Source organism: Bos taurus, chromosome 5 (genome assembly GCF_002263795.3).
Source record: "Bos taurus isolate L1 Dominette 01449 registration number 42190680 breed Hereford chromosome 5, ARS-UCD2.0, whole genome shotgun sequence".
In the NCBI taxonomy this organism is placed as follows: domain Eukaryota; kingdom Metazoa; phylum Chordata; class Mammalia; order Artiodactyla; family Bovidae; genus Bos; species Bos taurus.
The window spans coordinates 61,075,143-61,092,704 of record NC_037332.1 but is presented as its reverse complement, the minus strand read 5'-3'; positions in this window follow the sequence as shown (position 1 = coordinate 61,092,704).

Sequence of the window (17,562 nt, the reverse complement as noted above, 5' to 3'; positions counted from 1 at the left end):
TAGGGAGGTAGGAAATTCCCATTATTACTTCAGAAAGGCTCTCTGAGGTAATGGATACCAAGGCCATAATTTGAGAAGCAGGGGTGGAATGGTAATATATTAGTTTTGTCTTTCTGCTTGACAAATTTATCCAGAAAACAATGGTTTAACATAATAAATACTTATTATTTCTCATAGTTTCTGTGAGTCAAGAATTTGAGAGCAGTTATGTTGGGCAAATTGAGACTCAAAAAAGATTAGTTGACTAGCCTAAAGTTATTTAGCTAATAAGTAGCAAGGCCAGGATTCCAAACAGGTTTTCTGCCTCTTAATGACCAAGCATCACCCTAGTGGTCAGGATACCAATTAGCAAGCTATTGCAATAGGAGAACCAAGAAATAACTTGGGACGGTTGTAACTTACAGTCAAGGTACAGGTGGAAATATTTTGGCCAATTGCAGAACTATGCTGAGAGCCAGGCAAGAGGGCCTCCTGCCCAGGGCATGGTGCTTTAGAAAAGTGTTCTCTGGCCACTCCCCTACCTGCAGAGCAAGATCCATAGGCCTAAGGGTGAAACAGGAGGGAGGGGGGCAGGGCAAAATCTTTAAAAGAATGGCATAGCCCAACGACACAACATAAACTCATTCAAATTAATTAGGTCCAAGATGGTGGATGAGTTGACTTCCATAAATGGGAGAAGGCAATGGCACCCCACTCCAGTACTGTTGCCTGGAAAATCCCATGGATGGAGGAGCCTGGTAGGCTGCAGTCCATGGGGTCGCTAAGAGTCAGACACGACTGAGTGACTTCCCTTTCACTTTTCACTTTCATGCATTGGAGAAGGAAATGGCAACCCACTCCAGTGTTCTTGCCTGGAGAATCCCATGGATGGAGAAGCCTGGTAGGCTGCAGTCCATGGGGTCGCACAGAGTCGGACACAACTGAAGCGACTTAGCAGCAGCAGCAGCAGCAAGCTAAATGACCCACCCCAGACACCATGACATTTCCATAAACGTCAAAAAGTGGGTAGTGGCCCAAACCTGGAAATCTCCACCTCTTCCCCCAAGTAGCTATAATACTCCTCCTACTCACTAGCCTATGAAATTACCCATCCATATAAAAACTGACAACCCGTACCCTGGTGCAGCTCTCACCTTCTAAAATGGCCCCCACTCTGTCTGTGGAGTGTTTCTCTCTAAATAAATCCACTTCTTACCTATCACTTTGTCTCTCACTGAATTTTTCATCCAATGACACATTAAGAACCTGAGCTTCAACCTGGATGGGAGTGGGGTTTGGGGGAGAGTGGATACATGTATGCACATGACTGAGTCCCTTAGCTGTTCACCCGGAACTATCACTACATTGTTAACCAGCTATAACCCAATACAAAATGCTTTTGGTGTTTAAAAAAAAAAGAAAAAGAACCTGAGCTTCATTAAGTCCTGAGACCAGGTGTGTGATCTCAATTAAAAGAATGTGGATTCAAGTCTTGGTCTGGGTTTTGCCTGGGATGGAGTCCTGGTGCATGGGTTCAAGTCCCACTCTGAGTTGTATGGTTTTAAGGGCACTGGCCTGCTGAAGTCCACGCGTCCCCCTTTAACCTCAGGTGCACAGATCCATTCCCTGCCTAGACTGCCCTCAGCGAATATCCAGATCCTTCATGGAATTCTTTTCCAGGCTCTTTCAGTTTGGGCCAGAACTTGCTATTTGTATACACAACACAGAGCAGCAGCCATGATTGCCAAGTTGCCAAAGGTTTGGACAGAGGGTGGGGAGGGTAGAGGGGATCAAGCACACATATATGAGGTCTCACAGTCCTGCATGGAGCCAGGTGTGAGAAGAAGGACAGACAGCAGCCCAGGGCATCTTACCCTGTCCAGCCAAAGTCCTGCACAGAACCTCAGGGAATCTGAGAATCCTACATCCAGATCTGGCCTTACAGGTCCTGACAGAAGTGTATTTTCCAAGTTAGGATGATGGAATACATTTTAGTCTTAAAAAATTATAGCTTGATTTGTATTCTTTATTTGTATTTATTTCTATTTATTTGTATTCTTTTATTCTGTATTGAATATATGCTTTATATGCCTCTAGTCGTGCATGTGCCCTACATTGCTTCAGTCTTGCCCAGCTCTGTATGATCCTACGGACTGCCATCCTCCGGGCTCCTCTATCCATGGGATTCTCCAGGCAAGAATACTGGAGTGGGTTGCCATTTCCTCCCACAAGAGATCTTCCTGATCCAAGGATTGAACCTGCAACTCTTAGGTCTAACCTGCATTGGCGGGGGGGGGGGGGGGGGGGGGGGTTTACCACTAGCATCACCTGGGAAGCCCATGCCTCCATACCCCATTGATTGAATATGATCATACTGGAAATGTATTTTTCTGGCATTACTGTTGGCCATATAATCCACAAATTCTCTGTGAACCCCTAGAAATGCTGGTTAAATGTAACAAATATTCCTTTAAGTAGTAAGATTTCTTATTCTAAGAAATCGCCAAAGAAGGAAAGGGAGACATGAAATCCAAGGTAAAGAGAGTATGAGCTGATCCTGCAATCTCCCTGGATGAAGTATTTGGTTTGGTTAACCTAAGGATGTGGATTTTAATGGGCTTCTCTGGTAGCTCAGACGGTAAAGAATCCACCTTCAATGTGGGAGTGGCAAAGAGTCAGACACGACTGAAGTGACTAAGAATGCAAATAGGTTTTAATAACTGTGAGGCCTGGAACTTCAAAGAATGGCAAGTGAGAACAAAGATTCTGGTATAAAAGCTGACATTCTCAGAAAACTCTGTGGTTCGAAGAAAATAACTCCTCAAAGAGTTCTATATCCTAATGCCAAGAGTCTGTGAATGTTACCCATCACATTCAGACAGGAAAGAATCTACCTGCAATGTAGGAGACATGGGTTCAACCCCTGGGTGGGGAATATCCCCTGGAGTAGGAAATGGCAACCCACTCCAGTATTCTTGCCTGGAGAATTCCATGGACAGAGGAGCCTGGCAGGCTATGGTCCATGGGGCTGCATAGAGTCAAACAGGACTAAGTGACTAACACTTTAAAATAACAAGATTATCCTGGGTTATCTGAGTGTTACTAATGTTATTGTTGTTGAAAGCTTGGCCTCTGTATACCAGTGTCAAATCAAATCCCAGAGACAGAGATTTGGGTGAAATAGAAAAGGATAGCTTTATTGCTTTGCCAGGCAAAGGGAGACACAACAGGCTTCTGCTTCAAAACACTCTGTCTCCACCCCTGAAAACTTGATTAGGGTTTTTATAACAGTTGTTCAAAGTTGAGGTCTCTGACAAGATTAGGGTGTGAATAGGGCTTGAATCCTTTGATCTCACCTTTTTAAAAATATAATTGTATTTATTTTTGGCTGCAATGGGTCTTCTCTGCTGTGCTCAGGCTTTCTCTAGTTGAGGCAAGCGGTTGTTGTTCAGTAGCTAAGTTGTGTCCCACTCTTTGCAATCCCACACTGCAGCATGCCAGGCTTCTCTGTCCTTCACTATCTCCCAGAGTTTGCTCAAACTCATGTCCATTGAGTCAGTGATGCCATCCAACCATCTCATCCTCTGTCACTCCCTTCTCCTCCTGCCCTCTATCTTTCCCAGCATCAGGGACATTTTCAAGGAATTGGCTCTTCACATCAGGTGGCCAAAGAACCGGAGCTTCAGCATCAGTCCTTCATATTCAAGGCTGGTGTGCGGGGCCTCCCATTGTTATGGTTTCTCTTATTGCAGAGCACAGACTCTAAGGTGCATGGCCTTCAGTAGTTTCGGCAAGGAGGCTCGGTAGCTGTGGCTCCCAGGCTCTAGAGCACAGGCTCAATAATTGTGGCACATGGACTTAGTTGCTCTGGAATCTTCCCAGGTCAGGGATCAAACCCGAGTCTCCTGCATTGGCAGGCGGGTTCTTTACCACTGAGCCACCAAGGAAGCCCCCTTAATCTCATATCAGGTGGTCAGTCTCCTAATCTTGATGAACTTCTCTGGTCCCTTTAATCTTGTGTTAGGTGATTTCTTGGCTATTCCTGCCTTTATTAGCAACTGTTCAAATTCACCCTTTGGAATCCATCAAAGGTTATAATGGCTGGAGTCTTCCTGCAAGAAATGGGGGACAGAAAGACCTCTATGCCTGGGAGTCCCACAGGGCCCCATTCAGTTTCATTGTCACGAGGGTCCTTAAAAGTGGAGGAGGAAGACAGAAGAGACTGTCAGGGCCATGCAGCATGAGGAAGACTAACCCACCACTGTTGGATTTGAAGATGGGAAGGGACCACCAGCCAAGGAATGTGAGCAGCCTCTACAAGCAGGGGAAAAACAAAGAATGGCTTCTCCCCGGGAGTCTCCAGAAAAAAAAAAAAAAACAGGCCTTCTGACACTTCAATTTTAGCCCAGTGATATACATCTTGGCCTTCTGACCTATAAAACTATAGCAACAGTAGGAAATGAACATAGACTTCACTCTCCACAGGTAATAGACTAGAAAAAAGTGTGCTCATTAGCACAGGTAAAGAACAAGAAATCTTATCTAATTTTCTATGTCTTTCGGTTAAAAAAAAAAAAATCTCCCCTGAGAATTTGTTGCCATGGCCCAGCTCTTCACTATTTGATCTGGGACTCTCAAACTGAGAAATTAACAACATAATTGCTCTCTCAGAGAGAGGTTCCTGGCAAAATCCCCTCTGGAAAAGCCCAAACTTAGCCCAAACCACACAAGATTTACACAAAATCTGAATTAGCAAACTGAAAGGTAAATTTAAAGACATTATCCAGAAAGACACCTGGACAGAAAATATAAGACACATTAAGAGAGAGGACAGAATGAAAAGACTTAAAACATGTATAATAAAATAAGAGTTTCCAAAGAAGAGAAGAGAGAGAAAACGGGGGGAAAAGCAATATCTAGGAAACAGAAGTCTATGTCTTAAAACCAAGGTGAAGTAGGTGCTAATGGAGACAATGACATGATTATTAAGTACCAATCTCTTGACTCTCTTTTCTGGCATGATTAAGGTAAATAGTACCACTACATATAAATAATTATTGTCATTATTGCCTATATTGTTTATCATAGGTTTTTCCCTGTCAAAATATAATTTTTAAAAATTAAAACACTATACTTATAGAAATATACAATGAATATAGGACAAAGACTTTCTTTAATTCATTAATTAATGAGGGAAGCTATAAGATGCTGTCTTATTCAAAGAACATTGTTTAAATGTTAGAGTAACTTTGTTGTTGTTTTTGTTCAGTCACTAAGTCATGTCCGACTCCTTGTGACACCCATTCCCACCCCTGCCCACACTGTAGGCTGCCAGACTCCTCTGTTCATGGGATTTCCCAGGCAAGAATACTGGAGTGGGTTTCCATTTCATCCTCCAGGAGATCGTCCCCACTCACAGATGGGACCTGAGCCTCCTGTGTGGCAGGTAGTTTCTTTACTGCTGAACCACCCGGGAAGCCCTGTGTAATAGGCTACTTTCACTTTATCATAAAAATTGACATCAGTACCACAACCCTAAGGAATATTTGCAAAGATTAATGTGCCTCTCCCTTGCCCACTTTCAATCTAGTATCCTTACTGCAGCCACAGAGATCTCAAATGCAAATCTGATTGTTATTCCTGAGCTTCAAGTCCTTTGTCACTGTCATAACTCCTTAATAATGCAATACTCCTACAATAATCTGTGACCAGGTGCCTCTCCAGCCAATCCTCTCACAGCCCTGACCTGTACCGCCCAGGCTTGTTCTGCTCCAGGAAAATTGAACTTCTTACAACTTCCAGAAAAGTCAGCCTCCATTTTGCCTTTGCTGCTAAGTCACTTCAGTCATTTCCGACTCTGTGCGACCCCATAGACGGCAGCCCACCAGGCTCCCCCATCCCTGGGATTCTCCAGGCAAGAATACTGGAGTGGGTTGCCATCTCCTCCTCCAATGCATGAAAGTGAAAACTGAAGGTGAAGTTGCTTAATTGTATCTGACTCGTAGAGATCCTATGGACTGCAGTCTACCAAGCTCCTCCGTCCACGGGACTTTCCAGGCAAGAGTACTGGAGTGGGGTGCCATTGCCTTCTCCGATTTTGCCTTTAGGTGTCCAAATATACTATTGTCTAAGTCTAGACTATTTTCCTCCACCTACAGCTGCTATTTCTTACCTGTACATATAGAGGATTAGTTTAAAACTTGTCTTAGCCCAGGTTTCCTAGACAACAGAATTAAAGGCCAGAAATCAGTTCTGGTGCTTTATACAGGAGACAGAGAGGGGTAATCTTAGGTTGAGGGAGGAAGACTTGACTGAAGGAAGAAGGGTTGTGAACTGTGTTACCACACTGGCCACTGCTTCATGGTGAGCCTGGAAGAGATATACCAGTTTGCTCAGCAGATGTGTTTGTGGAGTATTTAGGATTCCTCAAGATGACTGTAGAGAGAGAAACAGTGCCTCAGACTGAGGGGACGGGAGGAGGGCAATCTGCTTGTTCTGACCCCTACCTCTTGCTTCCCAGGACAGAGTCAACCCAAGTCGGGTCAGCTGCCCTGCTCTCCCAGGACATGTCATCTGAAGCCTCTCAGGATACCAGATTCCTTACCCCACAGTGTAGTGTCTAGGGGATCAAAACATGCCACCCTGAAATATGCCACTTCAGGATAAGGATTATTTTGAGCTGAAAGCATTTGAGATTCAATAGATGCAGAAAGAAAGCTTCCCAGAGATTTTCATGTCTGTTGAAAAGCAGAAACTTCTGAGAAATGATGATTACTGATAAATCCCCTCTCCCAGGGAAGTTTATGACCATGAAGAAAACAGAAAGTTAGCACCGAGATGGCCTGCACAACAAGAAAGACCCATCCCGGACTAGGGTGCATGAGGGAAGATGATTCTTAAACTGAACTGGTTCAGAGAATTCTGAGCCAAAGGTGATATAAAAATGTAAAGTGCAATCCACTCCCAGAATCTTGGAAATACACAGAGCTGGCAAGAGACAGAAACTAACCTACAGTCTTGGGGGAGGGCATGTGATAAGATGGAATTACAGCCAAATTTACTCTAATGAGGAGAAGGCAATGGCACCCCACTCCAGTACTCTTGCCTATAAAATCCATGAATGGAGGAGCCTGGTAGGCTGCAGTCCATGGGGTCGCTAAGAGTTGGACACGACTGAGTGACTTCAGTTTCACTTTTCTCTTTTATGCATTGGAGAAGAAAAAGGCAACCCACTCCAATGTTCTTGCCTGGAGAATTCCAGGGACGGCAGAGCCTGGTGGGCTGCCGTCTATGGGGTGGCACAGAGTTGGACACAACTGAAGCGACTTAGCTTAGCTTAGCTTAGCTTTACTCTAATGATGGGCTAACTCACCTAATATTGCATGTTAGAGATGGTTTTTATGTTTGGCTGTTACTCTGAGTTTGGCATAAAGATTTTGAGTTTTTTTGTGACACCCAAACTTTAGACTATTTAGAGATGCTTCTCTCAGTCACATTTAAAAGATTTCTGAAAGTCTATTCAGATTCTATTCTGAAAATCCTTGCAGAAAGTGGAAATAGCCACATATGTAATTTTTAACTTTTACAAAAATTTATTTATTAGGCTGCATATGGTATTCATTGCAACATCCAAGATCTTTGGTTGAGGCATGTGGGATCTAGTTCCCAGACCAGGGATTGAACCCAGGCCTCCTGAACTGGGAGCTCAGAATCTTAGCCACGGGACTGCCAGGGACATTCCTTAAATTTGTTTTTAAATGCAATAAATTGTTTTGTGATAACCAGAATGGAAATTTGTCCTGCTTCCCTAGACTGCTCACTGACTAAGTGACACAGATACTGAGGCTGGCAGGTCCCTATGAGATGTGGGACTCCTGTGAAAAGTGACTCTGGCTCTAAGATTTCCCATTATCCAGAAAGATCTTCCCTGTCTCTGCCATGATTTTTATCATTTCCTGCCTTCACCATTGTTCTTCTTTCCCCCTCATAGTTGTTTCACTTTATGAATATCTTGGACATAAAATCCAGTTCTGAATCTGCTGCTCACAGCATCCAGGATTTTTCACCCCTCACTCTGGAAACACTTGTACAGGAGTAAAAAATTCTTCTCTACCCTTCTAGGTTCACTGACTCAGGTTCTCTCTGAACTAGACAACCAAAGACAGATTAGCATTACAGTATTCTTGCCCAGGAAATCCCATGGACAGAGGAGCCTGGTGGTCCATGGGGTCACAAAAAGTTGGACACAACTTAGCTACTAAACAACAACAATATGCTGTATAAACAATGGACCATTTTCTCCAACTCTTCTGTCTTGAGAAGCACTGAGCTCTACCACCAGTCTCCGAAGTTATATAGCTGAAGCAAGAGATCAATTCAAAGATAACTGAAAAGTAGTTGATAAACCACCTTCTTCCCCTCTCTTCCCTAGTTCCCTACAGAGGTTGGTGAGGGGCACTGCCCCTCCATCATGCTTGGGATGGGTCTCAAGGCAATTTCAAAGGGGAAAGGGAACAATATATTCCTCACTAAATAAACTATGCTTCCCTCCCCACTTTTGAAAGCAAATTCTCCTAAAGTCAATTTTGGTTTTTAAATAACGCATTTTTGTCCTCTTGATTTCACATCTGTTACATCGCTATACCAGAACAAGTTTAATAGAGAAGTCCATGCTAATCATTAATTATGATACCAATATGCCGGTTATATTGTATTCTAATGTAACTCGCACTTGTGGATTTCAAAGAGCTTGCGCCAGATTTAATTAATCCTCAGCTTTGCTAATGAAAAGCATCGTTTCTACCCGGCATGAATTTGGGTTTCCAATCTGTTCCTTAAGGTCACCTCATTTTTCTTGAAAATGTACATTTATAATTTAACATTTCAGATCTTTCACATTCCCTATTAAGCAATTATTTTGATTACTTCATTATCTTTCTTTTTTTTTCTCCTAGACTATTTAGGTTCTGTTTCTGCCTACCGCCAGCCAAGTGTAATTCCGACATTCTCTCTCACTCCCTTTATTAGCATGATTTGCATTAGCAAGGGATTCATTTTCATTCTGAAGACTGAAAACAATTTCATTATCTGATAAAAATTATCTTCTCATATGCTGTAAGAAGCAATTCTCCTCATTTATGGTCTCATTAGGCATTTCATCTACCCAATACATCTTCTCAATTCTTCCTCCTTTTGGAAGTAGTCATTCTGGTGGCTCAACTAACAGTATCTTGGGTTAGGGACTCTCATTTTTGCCTTTCTTCCCTCTTTTGTTCTTTCTTTCCCTAAAGGAGTATCCCCCTTATCTCCTCTGTGAACCCTTGTTCGTTCCCTCTCTCCCTAAATATTTGGTTCAGGCTTCTTTCTAACATCTATATCGTTGTACCATGAATTTTAAGTCTGCATTTCTGTTGTCCTTAATAGACTGTGAGCATCTTATGGGCTGGACCACAGCTCACAGATCTTTGTATTTTCAAACTCTGACAATGTGTCTAGTGGATAGCAATGATAAAAAAAAAAATGTGTATCAGTCACAAACAACAATCACCATCAAGATCATCATCATCTTTAAAATGAGGAGTGGCTTTTTCTTAATACTATTTAAAATGCAAATAAGTGGTCTTTAGAATAGTTTTTGTTCATCGGTCCCAAACATTATGTTATCGTTAAAACCAATATGCTTGCTTGCAAAAAATAAAAACAAAAAATTTGTATTGAATAAATGAAGAACTAAGTATGCAAGCAAAATGCATTGTTATTTTGAAATTTTGTTCTTTTCAAAAGACAGATATGACTGGAGAAGCTAAAGCAACTTGATAAGGAAGTAGATCATTGGACATGCTGAAGAGACAGATCTGTAAGTAACAGGGAGGGAAGTAGTTAAACTGCCTCAGTGAGAGCTAAGACATCCTAATGGCTATAAGAGGCCAGTTGAGCAAGAGAAAAATCTCAAAGCAATATCTGGAGCACTTGGATACATCATAACTGATCAGGTGGAGCAAGATCCAAGTCTGAACTGCAGCCTTCTGTGCAAGCAAGATATTGAATCATGTCTATTTCTTCTCACCAAATTTCCAAAAGCTGACAGATATTGCTGAAAAATTCCTCAGTCTAAGGTCACAGTCTTGATTTATTTCTAAGTTTTATGCATCCCTTGAGGAGGAAAAAAAGAGCAATCAGAATACTTCCTTTTCACCATAAGTGTGCTAGAAATATAAATGGTCCCACAAGGGATCGACTCATGATTTTTCGACTTTACAATGGTGCAAAATCGATATGCATTCAGTAGAAACCATACTTTGAATTTTGATTTTTTCCCAGGCTAGTGATATATGGTATAGTAATCTCTGGTGATACTGGACAGCTGCAGTGAGCCACAGCTCCCAGTCAGCCACGCGATCATGAATGTCAACAGCTGATACACTTACAGCCATTCTGGACCCATAAAACATTCTAGTTTTCACTTTCATTATAGTATTCAATAAATTACAGGAGATATTCAACACTTTATTAGAAGATAGGATTTGTATTAGATTACTTAGCCCAACTGCAGGCCAATGTAAGTGTTCTGAGCATGGTTAAGGTAGCCTAGGCTAAGCTTTGATGTTCAGTAGGTTAGGTGTATTATATGCATTTCTTTACTTATGATACTCTCAACTTACAATGAGTTTATCAGGATGTAACTCCGTTGTAAGTAGAGGGATAGCTATTATAAGGATTGCTGAAGCATCATCCGATGGCACTGGGGTAATTCCATGGGAATGCATACACAGACACACACACCCCCACCCCCACACCCACACACACACACCTACCCATCCACCCACACACACACACTGTCACACTCTCCTTTCCCTGAGAGTCTTCTGGGACCTCCTGGCACTCTGATGTAAATAATTTTTTTAATGTTTGTTTATTTATTATCTTTAATGTTTATTTATTTATTATCGGCTGTGCTGGGTCTTCATTGCTGTACAGGCTTTTCTCTAGTTGCGGTGAGGAGGGGCCACCCTCTAGTTGTGATGTACAAGCCTCCCACTGAGGTGACCTCTTTTGTGGAGCACAGGCTCTAGGGTGTGCAGGCCTCAGTAGTTCAGCCCCTGAGCTCTAGAGCACAGGCTCAGTAGTTGTGGCGCACTGACTTAGATGACCCGTGGCATATGGGATCTTTTCAGATCAGGGATGGAACCGTACCTCCTGCATTGGCAGGTGGATTCTTTACCACTGAGTTACCAGTGAACTCCTGATATAAACAATTTATAGCAGATATTTAAAGAGCAATTCAGTGGATAAAGAAGATGTGTTATATGTACACAGTGGAATACTATTGTGTATTCAGTCACAAAAAAGAATTAAATAATGCCATTTGCAACAATATGGATGGACCTAGAGATGATCATACTAAGTGAAGTAAATCAGATAGAATAAGACAAGTACCATATGGCATCACTTACATGTGGAACCTAAAAAACAATACAAATGAATTTATTTACAAAATAGAAACAGACTTACAAATATCAAAAACAAACGCTCTTTATTCTCTGTTCCTCTCTTTGTAGGGTGAATAATGACTTCAGACTGCCTGGGACTTTTTCCAGTTTAGAGAGTATTCTGATTTTTGCACTGAAAGTTCCACGCCCCAAGAAAATATCTCAGTCCTGGGCAAACTGGAAAGATTGTTAACTCTATCTTTTTGTCTCAAGTTAAGTAGTTTTACCTACCTCTCTGGTGGCTTCCCTGGTGGCTTGGTGGTAAAGAATCCACCTGCCAATGCAGGAGATGCAAGAGATGTGGGTTTGATCCCTGAGTTGGGAAGATGCCCTGGAGGAGGAAATGGCAACCACTCAGGAATTCTTGACTAGGAAATCCCACAGACAGAGGAACCTGGTTGGCTACAGTCCATGGGTTTGCAAAAGAGCTGGACAAGACTTAGTGACTAAATACCACCACGTCCCTTTCTGAAGCAGCAGAGCCAGCCCACACCCATGACTCACAGAAGCCACTTGTTCCAAGAGACATATCAAACATTTTCCAAATCAAGGCAACTCTCCCTATACCAGATGTTGAGAAAATAAACATTTATCAAATAGATACATACACACTTAGGATTATATCATCTTAATGAATTGATGCTTTTATCATTTTGAAATGTTCTGTTTTGCCTCTGGCAGTAATCCATGCCTTGAAATATATCTTGATGTTAATAAAAGTCACACCAATTTTCTTACATTCACTATTTGTGTGGTATACATTTCTCCATCCCTTTATTTTCTTCTTTGATACCTAATTTGCTGTTAAGTTCATCCAATGAATTTTTAATTTTAAATATTTTAGTTTTCAGCCCAAGGATTTCTACTTTTAAAAAATTAGTTTCTATATCTTTCTTGATATTCCCATCTCATCAACCATTATATCAATCTTTCCCAGTAGATTTGTTTCTTGTATATCATAATTATTTTAAAGTCATTATCTGCTAATTCTAACCTTTGGACTTTGTGGTTCTGTTTCATTGTTTTTTCCCTTGACTGTAGACTGTATTTTCCTGCTTCTCTGAATATATAGCAATTTTCTGTTGTATACTGTACACTGTGAGCAATATGTTATAGAGGATACATTATCTACCTTTGGGATGCGTTGAGTTTTGTTCTAGTAGACTGTTGAAATGCTAATGAATCACCTTGATCTTAGGGAGGCTTGACAGGATGGGCTCCTTGTTGTTTTGCTCTTGGGTCTCAGTTGTAGTACTTCCTCCTGCATCTTTATTTTTAACATGTAGCCCTCTTAGGATTTCAATGAAAAGCACAAGGAATTTAGTAAGTCCTTTGCTGGACTTGAATTCCAAACCTTGTCTCTCCAGCATCAAGCATTTGATGAAATCTCTGCTTAGAATCTTTAACCCAAGGGTCTGAGCACTTGAGCAACAATTCCTCTAACCCCAAGGTAGGAACCAGGCTGCATAATAGGAGGTGAGCTGTGGGAAAGCAAGTGAAGTTTTGTCTGCATTTGCAGCTGCTCCCCATCATTTGCATTACCACCTGAGCTCCACCTCCTGTCAGATCTACAGTGACAAGAAGCACAAACTTTACTGCTTCTAGGTTGCACTAGACATCTGCTTCAAGAGATCTGGGTTGCACATTGCTATGAATCCAAAGCCTGATGATCTGAGGCGGAGCTGAGGTGGTGATGCTAGTGCTGGGGAGCCGTAGCCATTGTCTCCCATCACCCCCAGATGGGACCAGTTAGTTGCAGGAAAACAAGCTCAGGGCTTCCACTGATTCTGCATTATAGTGAGTTGTGTAATTATTTCATTATACATATCACAATGTACCAATTGGAGAAGGAAACGCAACCCTCTGCATTATTCTTGCCTGGGAAATCCCATGGACAGAGGAACCTGGTTGGGGGGGCTACTGTTCATGGGGTCTCAAAAGAGTTGGAGACGACTGAGTGACTAAACAACAAAAATGTAACAATAATAGAAATAAAGGACACAATAAATGTAATAGACTTGAATCATCCCCAAACTTTTCCCGCACCCCCAGCCCACCACGTCCGGTCCATGGAAAAATCATCCTCTGGGAATCCGGTCCCTGGTGCCAAAAAGGTTGGGGACCACTTCTTTGACCTTTCCACTGGTGCTTTCCACTGGACTCCCTGAGGTCTCATTGTGAGCACCTGCAGTCTGGTAGTCAGCCAACAATTTGAGAGAATTTGTGCACAGACAGGGGGCACTCCATCCTGCCTCCCTGTATTCTGGAACATCCCTCCTTAATTCCAGAAATTCTGGCAATGCCACACTCTGACCTCTGAATCCTTAATCCAGTCTGTCAGCCTCTTCCTGAGCTCTCTTCCTCAACTACAATACAAAATGAGGCATGTCCTCAAGGAAAAAGCTGTCCAGTGTGGCTCTCACCTAGTTGGTCTCCCTTATTGCAATAATCATGTATCCTCTAGTATCTGCATATTTCCAGTCATTCCCCAGGAGCTTCAGTTATTTTAATTCGGATCTTATAATTGTTTATGCTGATTTTTTTGAAAATTCAAAATTGTGATGAGCAGATGGTCATTCAATAAATGCTACTCTACTATTGTCAGAAATGAACTCCCCTTATTACTAGGAACACAAAATTCTGGTCTTTTTAGACAGAACTGAACTTTCCTGGAAGGTGTATATAATAATATAAGAATGTGATAATGGTAATGATAATAAGAGATCACTGTTTTTGAGTATTCAGTATCTGCTAGACCAATGATTTTGGTGCTTTATCTGTCCCCAGTTGACAGATAAGCAAACAAGTTCAGAAAGTTTAAGAAACTTGCCCAAGTTCATAAGGATGGTAACTAGGGAAACCAAGACTGTAACTCACATGACCTGATACATTGGTCCTTTTAACAGTGAGGCTATGATGCTACTTAAGTGGTGCTTGTTGTTCCTTGGTGGAGACATTTCAAAGGGGATTAAGCTTAGAGAATTCAACTGAATAACCTTTATAGTTCTTTTAAACCTATGAATCGACTAGTCTAAAAAAAATTATAACCCTCAATCAGCAAAAAATGTTAAGTTTTTATGTAAGAAAAATTATGTCCCTTCAATCCAGAAAAAGCACACAAAATAAGAGTATTTGCATGTCTACCCAGCTATTGCAAAAGTCAATTCTCTTTTCTCTGTTTTAGAATTTGACTTACAGCACCTCATGTAGCACAATATACATTCAGAAAACGAAGATCATGGCATCTGGTCCCATCACTTCATGGGAAATAGATGGGGAAACAGTGGAAACAGTGTCAGACTTTATTTTTCTGGACTCCAAAATCACTGCAGATGGTGACTGCAGCCATGAAATTAAAAGACGCTTACTCCTTGGAAGAAAAGTTATGACCAACCTAGATAGTATATTGAAAAGCGAAGACATTACTTTGCCAACAAAGGTCTGTCTAGTCAAGGCTATGGTTTTTCCAGTGGTCATGTATGGGTGTGAGAGTTGGACTGTGAAGAAAGCTGAGCACCAAAGAATTGATGCTTTTAAACTGTGGTGTTGGAGAAGACTCTTAAGAGTCCCTTGGACTGCAAGGAGATCCAACCAGTCCATTCTGAAGGAGATCAGCCCTGGGTATTCTTTGGAAGGAATGATGCTAAAGCTGAAACTCCAGTACTTTGGCCACCTCATGCGAAGAGCTGACTCATTGGAAAAGACTCTGATGCTGGGACGGATTGGGGGCAGGAGGAGAAGGGGACGACAGAGGATGAGATGGCTGGATGGCATCACTGACTCAATGGATGTGAGTCTGAGTGAACTCCGGGAGTTGGTGATGGACAGGGAGGCCTGGCGTGCTGCAATTCATAGGGTTGCAAGGAGTCAGCCACGACTGAGTGACTGAACTGAACTGATGGCTGAAGTGCTGGTTGCATCCTGTGTTGATTCCAAATGTAATGTCAAGACTGATAAACCAACTTACTTCAAGTAATTCAGAGCATCAGTCTTTGAAGTTTTGAAAAATAGCCATTTGGGTGTTTTTCCATGCCACCCCATATATTCAGAAAATATTTTTAACCAGTGAAATTGCTCTAAGGGGAAAAAAAAACACATTGAAGTATTTTTCCTTGGACAAAAATGAAACTGTTCTTAAGATCAATAAAAATATCCCTTCCTTGACATCCATCCCTAGCTACATGCCTGCCAAATTGTTGTAAACTAATTAATCAGAAATGGATACGGTTTTGCAAAAATAAAATAAATGAAAAACGCTTGAAAGAGAAGTCTACGGTCCTTGAAATAATCCATGAAATGTGTTATATTTTACTGTAGGCTGCTGCTGAACTCATAGTTTATTTAGAGCATATTCTCATGAGGATCCTCAGCAAAAACTGTTTTCTGGAATTAGTACCAGGAACAGCAGCACTTCTTCAAAGTCCATGGTCTGCTTTCTCCTCATTACAAAGTTGATCTTGTAATGTGTTGTATTTACTTGCCAACACATGCTGCAGGAAAGCACACAGTTATCTTTGTGGCTGATGACTAGTAAGACTAAAGCTTGTAGCAGCATCTTTTTTCAAGAAATTAATACAACTTCTGGCTCCATCTTACTTTTCTCTTTTTATTTGTTTTCTTGGCCTCATGCTTCTTATCTGGTTTTAACAAATGCTTATTTGTAAGTCCCCTTAAATCCCTTTTTGAAAAAGTCTGAATAAAACTAAATGCTCTCAATTTGACTACCACAGTTTTAAAAATAAGAACTACCAAACAGTAAATGAAAACTGAGAGGCAAATAAAAACCTGACCAAAATATACAAGACATATAAAAAAAGGTGAAAAGTCTTGATTGTGAAGAATATTGGAAGTCAACAAGAGAAAACTATGTGAACTGCAAGTAAAAAACTGGGGAAAGGTCCAAAAAAGATACAAGAAGAGAAAAAAATGCAATGGGCAGATAACAATGTGGAAAAAACCCAACCTCAGTTTTAGTTCAAGAAATGCAAGTCAAAACTTGATGAGAAACTCCCATAAACAATGGAAAAATAAATTGGTTTCCTTGGAATTGTCAACTTAAAAAAATTTGTACAATGTGAGAGTTGTGGGTGAAGTTTTATTTGGGAAAAAAATGAGGACAATAGAAAGCCTGGGATACAACACCTCAGATAGCTCTGAGAAACTGCTCCAAAGAGGTACTGGGGAGGTCAGTATACATGTGAATCTGGTGAAGAAGGAATACATGCAATCAAGCACGTGTTTTTTTCCAGAAGGTTTCTGCTAGTCACAAGAAGCAGATGTCACTATGAAGGATTTTAGTGCTTTTCTAGATATGAAGAGATACAAGAATTGGGCTCATAAAATCAGCTCCTGCAAATATCTAACTCTCTTCTCTGAAGACCTGTTCTGCAAGTTTTCCCCCTGAGCAAAGAGTGCTTCATTTCTGCTTTCTACCCTGAAACTCCTTTCAGGGGGTTTTGAAAATCAGCAGCTGTAGCAGCACATGATTTAATCCTTATAGAGGTAGATGAAGTGAAACTGTTAGTCGCTCAGTCACGTCTGACTCTTTGCAATCCCATGGACTGTAGCCCACCAGGGTCCTGTGTCCTGGGGATTCTCCAGGCAAGAATACTGGAATGGGTTGCCATTCCCTTCTCCAGGGAATCTTTCTGACCCACGGGTCGAACCCAGGTCTCCTGAACTGCAGGCAGATACTTTACTGGCTGAGCCACCTGGGAAGTCCTGTAGAGGTAGATGGTAAGTGCCAATTTGTAGTTGACAGAATTCACCTACCTTGTTCCCTGACCTCAAGGAGGGGAACAGACATGCAGATAAGCATGTATAGGATAGAGTGGCTGTGACAGAGTATATGTGTGTTTACAAGGAAACACCAGAGGGAAGATAAAATACAGGCTCATGGTTGGAGAGATCCCAGAAGAATCTGGAAAGAAGAGCTGGGATCATTAGATGTGAGTTTTTGAAGGCAGGGACTGCCTAAGTGGCATTCCGCAAGTGCACAATCTCTGGCATACAGAAGGCACTTGATAAGTCTTTTTTTAGATAAAAAGAGTGAGAAGGGACATTTCTGCCGGGAAGCAAAGGCCCAGAAAAAAAT